The sequence below is a fragment of the Panulirus ornatus genome, chromosome 59 (genome assembly GCF_036320965.1).
Source record: "Panulirus ornatus isolate Po-2019 chromosome 59, ASM3632096v1, whole genome shotgun sequence".
NCBI classification, from domain to species: domain Eukaryota; kingdom Metazoa; phylum Arthropoda; class Malacostraca; order Decapoda; family Palinuridae; genus Panulirus; species Panulirus ornatus.
The window spans coordinates 16,807,568-16,825,525 of NC_092282.1; the positions used below are offsets into that span (position 1 = coordinate 16,807,568).

The following is a 17,958-nucleotide window of genomic DNA, read 5'->3' on the forward strand; positions in this document are numbered from 1 at the left end:
GATGTGTGGATCAGGTGTTTGCTTTGAAGAATGTATGTGAGAAATACTTAGAAAAACAGATGGATTTGTATGTAGCATTTATGGATCTGGAGAAGGCATATGATAGAGATGCTCTGTGCAAGGTATTAAGAGTATATGGTGTGGAAGGTAAGTTGCTGGAAGCAGTGAAAAGTTTTTATCAAGGATGTAAGGCATGTGAACGAGTAGGAAGAGAGGAAAGTGATTGATTGGTTCCCAGTGAATGTCGGTTTGCGGCAGGGGTGTGTGATGTCTCCATGGCTGTTTAATTTGCTTATGGATGAAGTTGTTAGAGAGGTGAATGCAGGGGTTTTGGAGAGAGGGGCAAATATGTAGTCTGTTGTGGGTGAGAGAGCTTGGGAAGAGTCAGTTGTTGTTCGCTGACGATACAGCGCTGGTGGCTGATTTGGGTGAGAAACTGCAGAAGTTGGTGACTGAGTTTGATAAAAAGTGTGAAAGAAGAAAGCCGAGAGTAAATGTGAATAAGAGCAAGGTCATTAGGTTCAGTAGGATTGAGGGACAAGTTGATTGGGAGATAAGTTTGAATGAAGAAAAACTGGAGGAAGTGAAGTGTTTTAGATATTTGGGAGTGGATATGGCAGCGGATAGAATCATGGAAGTGGTAGTGAGTCACAGGGTGGGGGAAGGGGGCGAAGGTTCTGGGAGCGTTGAAGAATGTATGGAAGTTAGAACGTTATTTCGGAGAGCATAATGGGTATGTTTGAAGTAATAGCGGTTCTAACAATGTTATATGGTTGTGAGGCATGGGCTATAGATAGGGTTGTGCGGAGGAGGGTGGATGTGTTGGAAATGAAATGTTTGAGGACAATATGTGGTGTGAGGTGGTTTGATCGAGTAAGTTATGAAAGGGTAAGAGAAATGTGTGGTAATAAAAAGGGTGTGGTTGAGAGGGAGACCAAATTGGAGGTGGAAGGATGTAGCGAAAAAGATTTTGAGCGATTGGGGCCTGAGTATACAGGAGGGTGAAAGGCGTACAAGGAACAGAGTGAATTGGAATGATGTGATATACCGGCGTCGAATCAGGGCATGTGAAGCGTCTGGGGTTAACCATGGAAAGTTTCGTGGGGCCTGGATGTGGAAAGGGAGCTGAGGTTTCGGTGCATTACACATGACAGCTAGAGACTGTGTGTGAACGAATGTGCCCTTTGTTATGTTTTGCTAGCGCCACCTCGCGCGCGCGCGGGGGGAGGGGTGCCATTTCATGTGATGGGAATGGAAGGCAGCAAGTATGAATATGTACATGTTTATATATGTATGTATACGTTGAAATGTATAGGTATGTATATGTGCGTGTGTGGGCCTTTATGTATATACATGTGTATGGGAGTGGGTTGGGCCATTCTTTTGTCTGTTTCCTTGTGCTACCTTGCTAATGCGGAAGACAGTGGCTAAGTATAATAATAATAATGAATTACAATAGTATTGTGTTGACATGCATTATATATTTGATAGTGAGCAATAAGTGATGTAAAGTTACATGCTCGTTGAACTGCAGTAATACTGTTTTGACATATGAATTTAAAGATGAACTTAAAGTGATGAATATCTTCATGTTGGTTGTGTCACAGTATTATAGTAGTTCACATACACATAACTATGGGAAAACTTTGGTATTTTCCTGCTTAGTTTTATGTATGACAGCAACAGTAGTAAGTATAGGACAATTCTTGTATCTATGAGCACTGGTTGATTGTGATGATGGAAATCGTGAAGTTGCTGTGGTCTTTGACTTGTTTATAAACTGAGGCAACTGCACTCCAACATAGGCCTATTGAGAGACACATGACTTACTGCTTCACTAGTTCACTGGTAAAAGTATCTAATATGTTTATCTTTAACATAATTAGATTCATTGGAGGTACACACTCTGTGTGAAGATGGTAGCTCCAATAAAGTATTATCCAAGTTTCAATCTGGGAGAGAGAGTTTCATAAAGTTACATATATACAGACCACGTAAAACCAAGATCCAAGTGACGTGGTCTGGCCTTAACACTACACAAAGATAAATGCAGTCCCCTTAAAAACAGTGGACAAAAGGGATAGCAAAGTAAAGCCCCTCTTCACCCCCAACACTTCGGGCAACACCCTGAATGCAAAACAGGTAGAAAGAAAATACCTTGCAGGATTAATATGCTGAAAGGAAAGTTATATAGGAAAGTCATAAGGTGGCTTCTGCTATTTGGCCATATGCTTCCTCGAAGTCTGTTCTGTTACTCACACACACACCTCTCCTAGTTTTCCTGTATGAACTCAAGGCACACAATGATAAAGGTAAGTCCCTCCGAAGCTGTGGCTCCAAAGACCCAGTCCTCGACCATCAGGTTACCTGCTGAGTCCAGAGAACGAGAGCTACTTAATGAAGAAATTATTTCCTCGATTTATTAGTTACATCCATTTTGTTGACATTGATAATGTAATTACTATGAAGATAAAGAGTAAAGAATGTCTTTAATATGTAGTGATCAATGTAATCAATTATAAGCTTACATAAGGCTGTATCGCTGACTTGGCTCAAAATAAATGGAAAAGACAAATTGAAAAAACAAATCTATCATAAAAACCCATAATATAATGTTCATCTTACGATTCTTTACATATAATTGAAATTGAGCTCATTCTTTTACAAAACTAATAAATTTTGGATAATTGAAGAGATTTTTATACTCGTTAGTGGGAGCCATCTTGGATTATGGTCGGGGTCACCAGACAAAATAATGAAAAACTTAGAAACCATCCCTGCCAAGTTTGATATAAAGTGCCGAATTAATTTCAGAAAAGATACTTGTATGAAATTTTGACAAATTAAGCCAAATTAGACTGCAGTGAGAAAAAAAGAATGACATACAGACGAGATGGCGGATGGCAGGTGCTCAGCTATGGCAAGAGCTCACAAGACGTTTAGGGCAGATGAGCTAAGGAAACGGTGTGTAGCCTTCAGCTCATACCCTCCGCCTGGAAAAAGAAGACAAAAATCACTTTGAAGCATTGTTTGTAATGCATTGTTAACGCGTTACTTGACAATGGTACAACGAGTCAGTCCCCAGCATGTTGTACGTGCAGCCGTAAGGCATACGAAATGTGAGGTGAACATCACTGTACCATTCATATGAAGGATAAAGTAACTGCTATAATGTACTACTCTGGAGGATCATGGTATAGACCTACATTACAATGTACTACTCTGGAGGATCATGGTATAGACGTACATTACAATGTACTGCCCTGGAGGATCATGGTATGGACCTACATTACAATGTACTACTCTGGAGGATCATGGTATAGACCTACATTACAATGTACTGCCCTGGAGGATCATGGTATAGACGTACATTACAATGTACTGCCCTGGAGGATCATGGTATAAACCTACATTACAATGTACTACTCTGGAGGATCATGGTATAGACCTACATTACAATATACTACTCTGGAGGATCATGGTATAGACCTACATTACAATGTACTGCCCTGGAGGATCTTCATATATCATATGCACATGTGAATCATGTGTTTCACTACCTCCCAACTTGTACATCATAGACATCAGACTCTCAATAATTGGTCATCCACACTCCAAACAGACCTATTTGCTATCCTTATGGCCCTTAGATATGTTGAAGACTCAAAGTGTGATAGTATTATTGTAAGTGATTCTCTTTCATCATTAACTGCTTGATTCACTTCTCTATGACTGTAATATGCTTTTGTGAGAAGCATGCCGCACAGATATAACAAATTCATTCATGCTCAGTTTAGAGTACACTTTCTGCAGGTTCCATCTCATATTGGCTCAGAATGCACGATGAAGCTGATGAACAACTAGAACATCTGCCTGGTCAAGAGGAAGGTGCAAGGGTTGAAAAAGAGGGTAAATGAGAGTTGGGGTGAGAGAGTATCATCACACTTTAGGGAGAACGAAAAGATGTTCTGGAAGGAGGTAAATGAAGTGTGTAAGAAAAGAGAACAAATGGGAACATTGGTGAAGGGGGCAAGGGGGGGGGGGGGTAATAACAGGTAGTGATGAAGTAAGGAGATGGAGTGAGTATTTTGAAGGTTTGTTGAATGTGTTTGATGATAGAGTCGATGTGGTGTGCAAAGTGAGATGAGAAGAGGTGGTGAAAGCTTTGCGGAACATGAAATCCGGCAAGGCGGCGGGTTTGATGGTATTGCAGTAGAATTCATTAAGAAAGGGGGTGGCTGTGTTGTTGATTGGATGGTAAGGATATTAAGTATATGTATGGATCATGGTGAAGTGACTAAGGATCGGTGGAATGCATGCATAGTGTCATTGTACAAAAGCAAAGGGGGTAAAGGTGAATGTTCAAACTACAGAGGTATAAGTTTGTTGAGTATTCTTGACTTTGTATAGGAGGGTATTAATTGAGAGGGTGAAGGCACGCACAGAGCATCAGATTGGGGAAGAGCAGTGTGGTTTCAAAAGTGGTAAAGGATGTGTGGATCAGGTGTTTACGTTGAAGAATGCATAATATGAAATACTTAGAAAAACAGATGGATTTGTATGTAGCATTTACGGATCTGGAGAAAGCCTCTGATAGGGTTGATAGAGATGCTTTGTGGAAGGTTTCAAGAGGATATGGTGTGGGAAGTAAGCTGCCAGAAGCAGTGAAAAGTTTTTACGAAGGATGTAAGGCATGTGTACGAGTAGGAAGAAAGGGGAGTGATTGGTTCCCAGTGAAGGTTGGTCTGTGACAGGGGTGTGTGATGTCCCCAAGGTTGTTTAATTTGTTTATGGATGGGTTGGTTAGGGAGGTGAATGCAAGAGTTTTGGAGAGAGGGTCGAGTATGCAGTCTGTTGGTGATGAGAGGACTTTGGAAGTGAGTCAGTTGTTCGCCGGTGATACAGCGCTGGTGGCTGATTCGAATGAGAAAGTTGGTGACAGTTTGGAAAAGTGTGTGAAAGGAGAAAGTTGAGAGTAAGTGTGAATAAGAGCAAGAATATTAGGTTCACTAGGGTTGAGGAACAAGTAAATTGGGATGTAAGTTTGAATGGAGAAAAACTGGAGGAAGTGAAGTGTTTTAGATATCTAGGAGTGGATTTGGCAGCGGATGGAACCATGGAAGCGGAAGTGAATCATAGGGTGGGGGTGGGAAGTGAAAGTTCTGGGAGCGATGAAGAATGTGTGGAAGGAGAGAACTTTATCTCGGAGAGCAAAAATGGGTATGTTGGAAGGAATAGTGGTTCTAACGATATTATATGTTTGCGAGTCATGGGCTGTAGAAAGGGTTTTACAGAGGAGGGTGGATGTGTTGGAAATTAAATGTTTGAGGACAATATGTGGTATGAGGTGGTTTGATCTTGTAAGTAATGAAAGGGTAAGATATATATGTGGAAATATAAAGAGTCTGGTTGAGACAGCAGAGGCTGTGTTGAAATGATTTGGACTTATGGAGAGAATTAGTGAGGAAAGATTGACAAAGAGGATATGTGTGTCAGAGCGGGAGACCAAATTGGAGATGGAAGGATGGAGTGAAAAAGACTTTGAGCGACCAAGGCCTGAACATGCAGGAGGGTGAGGGGTGTGCAAGGAATAGAGTGAATTGGAACGATGTGGTGTATATATATATATATATATATATATATATATATATATATATATATATATATATATATATATATATATATAATTCCACCTATAGGATTAGTAGACACCTTGATGTTGTCGGCCGACTTCGGCTGGGATGTAAATACATGATGAGGGTTTGCTTCTCCTCTGGATAAACTTTGCCAACAAAATCACTGCTAAACGTTGAGCATAACATCCTTGACTGTTGTGAAATAACCGAGTTGAGAGATGATACTTGCCTAACACTATAAGATGTGTACAATCACTTCATTCGCAACACTGGTCTACCTCGGATAATTTAGTATCATAACTTTGCTAATTGTCAATAGTTCTTCTGTTATTATCTTGATACGTAATCCAGCCAGTGTTGTTCAGCTGTGGTAAACTTCACTTACCATGTACACTGTCAAATTTTCATCAGCGTGTTGCCCAAACCATGTTATCCTGTACCCTATAATGTCTTTCAATCACTGATGGTCAGCAGTCGAGTCGCTGGACGTTTGGTGCTCTCCGTAGCCTCTTTTGCGCCACCGCCCACAGGATGGGTAGGAGTGCACAATATGACAGCCGCTCTTGCGGTAAAAATCAAAATGGCTACAACTTACACTCTCGGTGCAGTCAACCGCCCGTGCGTTCGCTCTCACAGTCTTGAAAGTCATCGCCTTCGAGACTCACGTGGTGCATGATGACACGCATGAATGACTGGCGGTGACAAACACACACGTAGTAGGAAAGGAAGTGCAGGTGACATTGGCGGTCCTCCTTGCGCTCGCCCCGAGTGGTCCACAAAGGAGGGAGACCAAGCCCGGCGTACACCCAAGGGCTCAGGCAAACACTAGGGGAGGGATTACTGGAACCCGGGTGACGTGACGTGCCTCAGACACTGCCCAAGCACTCGGGCCACTTCTGGTGAATATGATGCTCGTGGGGATGTACCAGGGACTCCGGTGGAGACGGCAGGCCACCGTCGGTCACACTCTCACGATTCAAACCTGAGGCAGAAGAGAGAAGCTTTCGTAATTCGTGTTTCATTATCCCAACCTTTGTGTGGTGTAGGTGCGCTCTGAAAATTGGTAACTCTTCTTATGAAACTTCGAATGACAGGAAATGAATACTGTATTTGCAAAGAGTGGTCACTCCATTTTTCTCCAGTGGACAAAACTTTTGATATAATCTGGATAGCAGTCAGCTTAAATTTTGTTTGTCTTACTCAGTACTGTTAGGTCGTAACAACTTTTTCTTTTTTTATGAAGAAGGTTCCACTCACGTACAAAAGTCTGCATCAAGGCCGGGCCTTAATTGAATTACAGAATTATTAAGTGGTAGAAGAAAAGACAAGGGAAAGTGTTTACGAATCTTGGAGTAAGTGAAAGACCTGTCTTTTGAAATGTGCCAGGTCATAGTTATTGGGAAAAGCATGAGAAGACAAGGAGTTCGAAAGCTTCGACGTGTAGGGAAAGAAGCAGGTATCAAAATGGCCGATGGCCACACAATAATCATGTGACGCAGCAGTTTGCAGAGTATTGTGTGGTCTAGCTAGTGGCGGGGGCACACAAGCAGCCAACTCTAGGGAGCAAAAACCAAAGTAATATCTATACAAGAGGGGAAATTGAACAAACATTGTGGCGTAGGGCAGCGGAGTCAAGTTTGGAAGTTAGCCAGAGATAGTTTATGTGTCAGACCGCTTTCAATTCAACACTGTCAAGCAAGGATAAAGAACCAGAACCACCCCAAATGAGGGAGCAGTACTCCATACAAGGATGAATAAACCCTTACTATAAACGGAGCAACTGTTCAGAAGAGAAGTTTCGACATCTAAACAGGACACCCGGATTCTTAGAGGCAGACTTATCTATTCACGTAATATGGGGTTTCCAAAAGAGAGTGGATGTTAGAGTAATACCAGGTATGTTCACAGAGTCAAGAGGTGGAGTTATTGAACCGTCAGAGATGAGAGTTGTGAAGAACCTTTGATGGAGAGATGGGTAGAAATTGGGTCCTGGAGGCACAAACTTAACAAGATTTTGTGTACTCCCAATAAGATATCCTGTCCAAGTCTAAGTTTACTGAGGAAGTTGTGTCGAGATGCAGATCGAGTGAGAGAAGAGGGAGCAGAAGTGAAGGATGTGGATGAATGCAGTGTTGAGTTGTCAGGGTATGAGAACATCGGATTGTCTGTGGAGAGGAAATCGTTGAAATAAGGGAGAAAAAGTATGAGGACAGGACAGAACATTGAGGGACACCGCTTTGATGGAAAAAAAAGGGGGAGGCTGATCCATCAACAACCACAGAGATGGATCGGTCGTAGAGGAAGCTAGATACGAAGGAGCAAAGTGGGGGAAGGAAGCCAAAAGAGGGAAGCTTAGAGATGAGACCCCGACGCCACACCCTATGAAAAGCCTTAGATATATCAAGGGTCAGTACACATGACTCCCCAAATCTTTCATTAGTAAGATAGGAAAGAATATCAGCGGATCTCCCCTTACGAAAGCCATACAGGTGATCAGAGAGAAGGCTATGATTTTCGAGGTGTTTAAGGATATGGGAATTGAGGAGGGATTCAAAGACTTTGGAAATGGTAGATGACAAAGCAATAGGACGATAGATAGATGAGTCAGAATGCCAACCCTTCTTAGGGATGGGATGTATCGATGCATGTTTCCAAGGAGAAGGGAAAATTTTGTTTTCTATGCAGAAACGGAACAGACGAGCAAGCACAGGTGCAAGCGCAGAGGCACACTCTTTCATTACACGGGGATGGATGCCATCAGGAACTTAAGCCTTGCTTGTGTCTAGAGAAAGAAGCCCTTTTCGGAGTCCGAAAAGATATTACGAGATGAGGCATAGGATTAGTAAGAGGAAAATCGGGGATGAAGGAATGTTAAGAGTCATCCATGGTGGAGTTAAAGGAGAAATGGGAACCAAAGAGAGTTGCTTTGTCTACGGGAGAGACAGCTATAGTACCGTCAGAACGGAAAAGTGAGGGGAAAGGTACAGCGACAGACCTTGTCAGAGATATCCTTAGCTAAAGACCAGTGCATGACGAATAGTTTTACCGCACTTCCTCCGAATAAAGGAATACTTCACCTTACAGATAACGTGCTTGCAGCGATTACGGGCAGTGATAAAAGCTGAATGGGAGCCAGACGAAAAAGAGTTTTTCCAAGCCCGATATGCCTGGTCCCTTGCCTGAATGGCCTTAGAGCAGGAACAATTGAACCATGGATGGGATGAAGAGGTCGTCTTGGAGGAAGACGGGATAAATGCTTCCATTCCCGCAAGAATAACTTCTGCTATGAGTCTGGCGGAGACAGAAGCATCACCGCATAAGAGACAGTAATTTACCAAAGAAAAGTCAGAAAAGAAGGTAAGTATTCCAGTCAGCTTTGTTGAGGTGTCAGTACTAACGCTCAAAAGGGACTGCTGGAAGGGGAGGTGCTGTTAGAATGGATACATTAATGAGTGTGATCAGATAGACCAATTGGGTGTGATATTGAGTATATACAGTGGGATGGACCTGAGGTGAAAAATGAATCCAAAATATTAGGAGAGTGGTCACAGCGGTCAGGTATATGGGCGGGGTGGAAGATAATTTGTTCTAAATAATTGAGAATGGAGAACGTGAGGGCTTCCATCCCTCCATTATCCGTATGGGAGGAATTCAACCATTCCCTATGGTGAACGTTGAAATTCCCAAGGCAGGGGATCTCGGCTTACGGGTGAGAGGATGTCACACTCTCATGGCAGGAGTTTAGAGAGTCGAAGAAGGATATAGAATTAGTAGAATAAGGAGAGCAAGTAGAACAAGAGGAAAAGTGTGGCAGGAGGAAGACAGACCTTGAGCCATATAACATTAAAGTTTGGGGACTCAAGGTCCTTGAGGCGTGCAACAGGTGTGTTGATATTGGAATAAGTACAAACACAACCTATGAACCGAAGTGTGAGTGAAGGTTGTAGTCAGGTATAAAAAAGGGACTAGTGAGAACACCATTCGACAACTGTGTCGTAGAGAGAAGAGGTACTGCACAGATGGTGTTTAACTGAGGAGTGGTTACTAGAGAGACCTCAAATGTTGGTATAGTTAACAGAAAAAGACTAATGTCTAACACAGAGGAAAAGGTCACGGGAGGTGCCGGTACCACTACTGCTAGAGCCTTCCATCTCATTGACAGGTAGATCTACGTCAGGTAGAAACCCGGAGAGTCTTAGCACCCCATGACGCCGGGGACTAGGGGGCCACAGATTTGACGGACTCTGTCATGTTTATTGTCAGATGGACAAATAAAGGAAGAAATTGAGTCACTTGATACTGTCAAGTCAGACCAAGTACGGACGTTAACTAGAAAAATAACAAAACACATTAAGAGGCAGATGACCTAGGCAGTAAAGAAAAGCACAAAGAAATTTTAGAGATACGGAAGATCGAAAGCCACAATAAAGACAGGGACTCCCGTCTCAAACTTTGGCGCTTTGACCTGTCTGGAGATGTTGATCACGTGAACTGTAAAGATTATAGACAGACTGTGGAGAAATAGAGCTTTTTAGAGGTAAGTGCAAACAAACCTTGCAAGACATGGCACAACACCTTATTGCTAATAACAAGATCCTTGAAATTCTAAGATCGTATCCACTTTCTTGCGTCTAGTAAGTAAACACTACTATATGAAAGACTGTATGCTTGTGTAGTGAACCAACCTTCATGTAATGATAATCTGCCTACTTCCCTCTTCCAAGGTGGACAAATTTAAAGCCTTAAGCCTTTACCTTTTACTTAGCTCTCTTACTTCTGCTGCCATCTATATTGCCCTTCTCTGGACCTTCACTATTATCTCTGTGCTTCTTGAGAGCTTATTCTAATGTTGGCCTTATGTAGGATATGAGCAGTGTGTGTATGTGTGATTACTACTTGTGTTTGACGGGGAGAGAGCATTACACTTGTTTTGCCCCGTCTTCTTAACCTTGTAAATGTATCTACCATGTCTTTACTCCTATGTAAATACACATACACATAACCTAGATCATGCCAGGTAAAGTGTGTGTGTGTGTGTGTGTGTGTGTGTGTGTGTAAAATCACGAGAACGTGGTAAGTATGTGGAATGTTGTGCTTATGAGTTAGGCCAGGGGAATATATGAACAAAAGTGGAAGCACGACCCGTGTCCATAACACTGTGTAACAAATTTTCACGTCTTTGTTCCTGGGTAATGAGTGTTATTTTCTAATCGATTATGTCTAAAAAGTATAGAAAATGGCTATCATTCCCTTGAAACTTTGCTTTTGTGATCAAGACCGTGATATTTTGATATTTACCTATTTTTCAGAACATTCCAGATAGATTCAGTATTGAGTAGCTGATATAATACTTTCTATATGTTTCCCGTAATCTAGATAGTAGCATAGATATAAGTGCCTTAAGCCAACCAGTTCAGTTTAGATCTAGCTGCCTAAATGAAAACATTTACATCCAATTTCCTACAATGGTATCTAGAGGCCGCAAGCATCCAGCAGACACATCATGCTATGTCTGCGGCCAATTTACCAAAACAAGAGGGAAGAGTACAGCGTGACAGCATCAGCTAAGATGTGCGACGCTTGCAAGGCATATCTTGCCATGACTGTCGGGGATTAAGAGAAATTCTGGCCACCTCATTTCACCTGCGAACACTGCATGAAACTCTGGAAGGTAAGATACACGATTGCTGGTCGTTTGGATGGCGGAATTTTGTTATAACATTTTTAGAATTTTTCAAAATATGAATTTAAAATTTTTTCTTCAATGTTAAAAAAAATCATATATGGAATATATTGAGAGGATCTCTTACACATTAGTCATGGGTGAAATAAATTCATAGAGATTTTTTTTTCTTAATCACAATTTTATATTGTTCTTTTGCAGGATGTTACAGAGGGCAAAAGAGAGCCATGAAGTTAGCTATCCCAAGAATTTAGCGGGAACCCACCAACCACGCAAGCAATTGGATGGTGAACCTTTCCAAACGTCGGACTGGCAAGACTGCACCTGCTATCACGTATCTGGTCCCTCCATCATCCATTGCCCCGGTGCCACACGGCCCTGAGCTCCCCGTACCCACTCCTCCGGAGAGAGAGCAGCCGTCGTCAGAACAGACCAGCATGTCAGAGGGGGAGGAAGACGTTGTAGATCCAGATTACAATTTCAGAGTTGCAGCTGAGGAGAGGAACCCATACTACCCCAATCAGAAACACCTCAACGACTTGATCAGAGATCTTGGTCTCACAAAGTCCAATGCCGAGCTTTTGACGTCTAAGCTCAAGCAATGGAACTTGTTGGATGAAAGTGTGCAAATCGCAAATCAGATGAAGCGTCACATAGGTTTTTCCAGCTTCTTCACCCGTCAAGATGGGCTCTGCTTCTGCCACAATGTAACCACTCTGTCCGAGGCAATCAGAATCGCCTGTAACCCGAACGAGTGACGCCTCTTTATTGACAGTTCATCCAGGAGCCTCAAAGCTGTGCTGCTCCACAACGGAAACTAGTACCCATCTCTTCCCGTGGCTCACTCGGTGCACCTCAAAGAAGAATACAAGAGTGTCAAGACCTTGCTAGACACCTTGATGTATAATGAGTACAGCTGGGAGGTTATCAGAGAGTTCAAAATGATGGCATTCCTGATGGGTCCCCAAGGCGGCTTTACCAAGTTTCCTTGCTATCTTTGCCTTTGGAACAGCAGGGACACCGCGGTGCACTACCACAGGTGGGACTGGTCACAGCGGACCGAATTCTCTGTAGGGATGAACAATGTCAAGTGGGAGGCACTGGTGGACCCTCGGAAGGTGTTGATGCCACCACTGCACATAGAATTAGACCTCATGAAACAATTTGTCACAACTGTAGATAAGGAGTCTGCAGCCTTCAAGTACCTTCAAGACTTCTTCCTTAAGCTGTTTGAGGCAAAGGTCAAAGCCAGTGTCTTCGTCGGACCACAGATAAGGAAGATCCTGAAGTGCAAGGAATTCCCCAAGAAGCTCACTAGGAAGGAGAGAGTAGCTTGGTACAGCTTTGTCACTGTGGTTTGGGACTTCCTGGGCAATCACAATGACGAAAACTATGTGGAGTTGGTTGAGACTTTGGTGAAGAACTACGGCAAAATGGGCTGCAGGATGTCCCTCAAAGTCCATATCTTGACGCTCATCTTGATAATCTCAAGAAGAACACTGGAGCGTATTTGGAGGAGCAAGGCGAGTGCTTCCACCAGGATATACAGGACTTTGAACTCCGCTACCAAGGGACATATAACGAGAACATGATGGGAGATAATATTTGGAGTCTGATTCGTGAAAGTGATTTACAATCGTAAATCTCGAAAAACTACTCACTGCTAAATCTTCTGTGATCACTTTGGTTTAACATTAGCGTAAATACATGTTGATTTTGATTCATATGTTGTTGTTTTTCTGCCTATGTGAATAAAAATGCGCAAATTCGTCCGTTGTCCACATGGAAATAGGTACATTTCAAAATATCACTGTCCTGGTCACAAAAATTGTGTTACACAGTGTACTTATTGAGAGAAAGTGGAAGATGAAGCAGAGATGAGGGAGCGGCTGCAAGAAGAGGTTGTGTTACCTTCTTGGTTACTATTGTTACTCTCTTGTGGACGGCGAACAGTAGACAGTTACTGGCGGGAGTACTGGCACGTGAGTTACTGTACACACAGGTGGACAGGAGTGGCAGCTGGGTTGTGTTAGCCACGTTAGCGTCAGCAGTAAAGTGCTGGTGAGAGTCTGCCTCTTTTCTTAGGCCTTTGAACAAGACTGAACGACTCCTGGGTATGAAGAGCTGGACATAAAAGCTTCGGTATCATACCTAAGGGTCGTTCTATCGTGCTCAAGGGTCGCACCTTCTTACCCAAAGATCGTACCATTCTGCACACGAGAACAATTACTCACCAGGTACTAACCTTGAAATAGTGTTGACCTATATTTGAAGGACTTAGCATCCTGGATCTTGCTCAGTTTGGCCACAATGAATGCAACTTGAAGAGAATTGTATCGAATGATCACCTTCCCGCTGAGATCAAGGATGAAAGTTCCTGGGTGATGACGGTACAATGTGTGGAGGCCACATGTAAAGTAGGTATTTGCTTCCGTCCAACACTGACACTGTGACCAACCTTGTGTCTGGAAGATAAACAACATGGCCTTGAAAATTCCCCGGCGAGGGACAGGGGATTACCCAGGACACTTACCGACACAAACCACAACCCTGAACTTTAATATCTCGTTTATAAGCGGCGCAAATGCGTTTGATGTATACTTACCTTTCTGCCTCAAGAGTCTCTTTTATCATTAAGATGTCCCTGGAGCACCCAGGAAGCTGGCTAAGTCCACCGGCCGTGACTCCAGGTCATAAAGTGTTATGTTGTGATGTGTGTGTAGAGTGTAGGGCGACTGAGGAGAAAGTGCTCGGTGTCTTCTTTATGGTAGTTGCATCGTTGGCACGATGGGTCTTGGGATATGGTGAAACGGTGTTGGTGGTGTCATGGTGACTGTTGACAAACAAAGCGTAAGCGGGAGAGAGTGACTCGTTTTCTTCTAAGTAATGTAGTTTTAGATGGGTGTACGTCTGGTGGGTTGGATTGTGAGACTGAGTGGGGAGGTCGGTTGTTTAGTGCTTGTTGTGTCAGTGTGTATGTGTTATATTTGTTGGGAGTCGGGAGATCTGTGAGTAGAGGTTACTGAAGTGTGAGACAAGGTGCAAAGCTTTTTATTTCTGCATGGAGGTTGAAGGGTAGTTATACAGTAGTTTGGGTGGGGAAGATCTTGTGCTGTTTCATAGAACTGATTACCGAGCATGTTGGGGTGGGACTGTATTGGGAGGATATTTGTTTCAATGTAAATGTTTTGAGGGTTTGTGGTTGCTAGGCAGCCAGTGATTAAGTGCACTAATTCGTGAGGTTTGAAGGTTATATTCACTTTAAAGAGGGTGGAAGACAAGGCAGGTGAGGCATAGTTCAAAGTGAAGGGGATGAATTGTTTGTATAGAATGTCGAGGGAAATCTTTTTTTTTTTTTGCCCAAATTTCGTGCCAGGTAGTGTTCTGAAGGCATTCAGTCTTTGTGTAAATTTTTGTATTGATGTTATTTGTGTGGGGAGTGAAGGGCATATGTGTTTCGTGTGTGATGACTACAATGGTCGGTACTTTGCGTTGTAGGAGAGACTGTCCACTGATGATGACTGGAGGTGGTGACCTGGATTCGTCCGTTTGGGGTTAAAAGAGTGACTGAAGACTTCTGTAGAGATGAAGACATTCTGTTTCGGGTGAACCATTGTTCCACCTGTTTAATGTTATGCTGCATACTTCTGTTGCTACTTTGGTGTCAGGCTGTTGTGATGTGAATGTGAGGTCGTCTGCATTCAAAAGGATCTTCAGGTAAGAAGAGACTAAAGAGAACTGGAGGAAGAACTGTTCCTTGGGGAACTCCACTGTAGAGTTTAGGTGTCTTAGAGATGAAACCACTGAGTGACTTTGACATGGCGGTCGGCAATTAAGAAGGCAAAACACTTTTTGCCAATTTCATGAAGGGTTGTGTCAAGTATTTTATGTGTGAGGATATGTTGAGGGACACATGCTTGACTAATGTTTATTGCCACTACTACTGTGCAGGAGGGGGTTCTGGTTGTACGAAGTCAGTGTGTAGTGTGGCGGCAGTGTGTATAGACTGAAGTGGGTGAGAGAGGGATGCTTTGAACGTAATATTTCACCGAGTGTGGGTACTGGGAACAGATGTAATATATAAGGCGGTAGGAGGTGGGGGAGTTAGGTGATTTGGAGCGTTCTTAGGACTGGTATGATCTTGACAAGCTTTCAGATGTCAGGGATTTTGTTGTGTATCCTGGAGTAGTTGTGGGCATCTGTAAGTGCTTGTTTTATGTAGTTCCATATGTCGTCAAGACCTGTATTAGGAGAGTTCTTCAAGGTCTTAATACCGTTGCTTGTGTCAGTGGGAGTGAAGAGTCGGCGGGCACTTGGTTTGTGGCTGAGTTTTGAGCAATGTCTCATGAGCGTGTGTGTGTGCATTGTTATTGGATTTCTTCACGAGTCGTGGCTGAACCACAGCGATGAGTGCTTTCTCTTTAATGTGTGCCAGAGTTGGTTGCTATGGATCTTGTGATTCACTGTAGCGAGGAACCAGGCTCCACGGGCCTTTTCTTGGTTTACCTCGGCTGCCTCATCGACAGCACGTCGATCCCCCTGTAGCACATAGCTCCAATATACTCTATCCCTTGCACACCTCTTGCATATTCAGACCCAAGCACTCAAAAAATATTATTCACTCCATCATCCATCTCCAATTCGGTCTTCTCCCTTCCCCTTGTCCTCTTCACTTCTGACACATATATCCTCTTCGTCTATTTCTCCTCAGTTATTCTCTCCATAACTCCAAGGAAAATAAATTCAATATATACAAATGCCCGGAGCATCAATACGAAACGCGATGAACTTATATCCTATGAAGTACAGGGTAGATGGTGGAGCTTTGATCTACGTTGATAATCTAAGTGGTATTAAGCAGACACACACACACTTACGACTCTCTTATATTGATATTACCGACAAGTTCATAAGTAAACTACGTCTCGGCGTTATTTACAGACCTCTTAAGCAAAAAGGAGACGACGATAAGATGCTATACAATGAAATCAAAACTATGATAAACAGTAAAGAGATTATAATACTAGGAGACTTCAACAGTCCAAACAAAAACTGGAACTCGCTAACAGGTGACCGAGAGGGAACGAGACTAACAGAAATGGTTGAAGACGCTTTTCTAGAACAATTAATTAAAAAACCAACTAAAGGTCAAAACATTTTTGATCTTGGCCTCACCAGTGACACAAACTTAATCAACTCTTGCGAAGTCGGTGATAGTTTGTCAAACAGCGATCATAGTTTGATTGGATCAGAGATAGATTTGGATTATGAAATAAATGACAACAAACTCTTGATCCCACACTACAGGCGAGCAAATTTTGAAAATATTAGACACGAAATTTGCAGTACCAATTGGACAAAACTTGACGGTCACACAATAGGGGAAAATTGGAAAGATTTCAAAAACACATCACTCGAGATTGAAAATAAACATATTCCATGAAATACAAAGAGAACTTGCAATATTCCAAAACCATCATGGATGAATAAGAGAACAGAAGGACTAATTTGTGAAAAGAAGAAAACATAGACATTCAAATCAATGGGAACCGATGCAAATCGCCAGGACTCAATAAAAATCCGAAGAGGGTGGATGAAAAAAAGATTTTTCTTTAAAGTTAAGGATAATCCAAAGGAATCCTTCAAATATATGAGACAAAAGAAGGCAGTAAAAGAGAGAAATGGACCATTATGAAACGAACATGACACGTTAACTACTGACGACAAGGAAAAGGCTACCGTACTAAATTATTCTTTCAACTCCGAATTCACAACTGAAGAGACATCTCGAATACCACAACCAATGAAAATGTTTCAAGAATTTGATGAAGAAGAGTTGAAGGTTAGAGAAATAAAGAGCTCTGAAATACTTATATACCTGAACGAATTAAATCCTAACGAATCCAACGGCTCAGATAACTTAGCTCCATGATTTTTAAAAGAGGTCAGGAGACAGCTGATATACCACGTATCAAAATCATTCAACAAATCTCTATCGGATGGTCAGGTGCCAACTAACTGTAAACTAGCAAATGTTACTCCTATATATGAAAGAGAAGACAAAAAGTGTGCCTTGAACTACCGCCCAATTAGCCTTACGTCAATGTTAGGTAAAATGATGGAAAAAAATAATACGAGATAAAATTGTCACGTTTCTAGATCACAAAATCATATCGGACAACCAACACGGTTTCCGCAAGAAAAGATCCTGCCGACAAATTTGCTGGAATGTTTTAATGTTATTTATCGTAACTGGGAAGAAAAATTAACGTCTGATGTAGTATTAGTAGATTTCCAAAAGGCTTTCGATATAGTACCTCACGAGAGACTTTTGCATAAACTCAAAGCACACGGAATCGGTGAAGAACTCTGTACAGGGATCAGAGACTGGCTTACCGGAAGAAAGCAGCGTGTAGCGTTAAACGGCGAAGCCTCAGATTGGCCAGACGTAACGAAAAGTGTACCACAGGGGTCGGTCAGTCCTAGGCCCAATTCTTTTCATGATATATATTAATGGCCTAGAACTCGGTCTCATATTTAAGATCTCCAAATCTGCTGACAATACTAAACTAGGAGGTAGAGCTATAAACAGGTAGGACTACGAAAAGATTCAAAGAGATCTTGACTTACTAGCAGAGT

At 42.4% G+C, this 17,958-nt stretch overlaps 1 long non-coding RNA gene across 1 annotated transcript in view; it reads right to left on the reverse strand.

The window, feature by feature from the left end:
- Window positions 1-934: 934 nt before the first annotated feature.
- LOC139767134 (uncharacterized) overlaps window positions 935-17,958 on the reverse strand; it is a 95,869-nt gene continuing 78,845 nt past the window's right edge. Inside the window, exons 3-5 of the long non-coding RNA XR_011717001.1 lie at window positions 13,565-13,784; window positions 6,232-6,618; window positions 935-2,993 (exon numbers count right to left, since the gene is read on the reverse strand). This is a non-coding gene — a long non-coding RNA (uncharacterized lncRNA). The remainder of the gene's footprint in view (window positions 2,994-6,231; window positions 6,619-13,564; window positions 13,785-17,958) is intronic.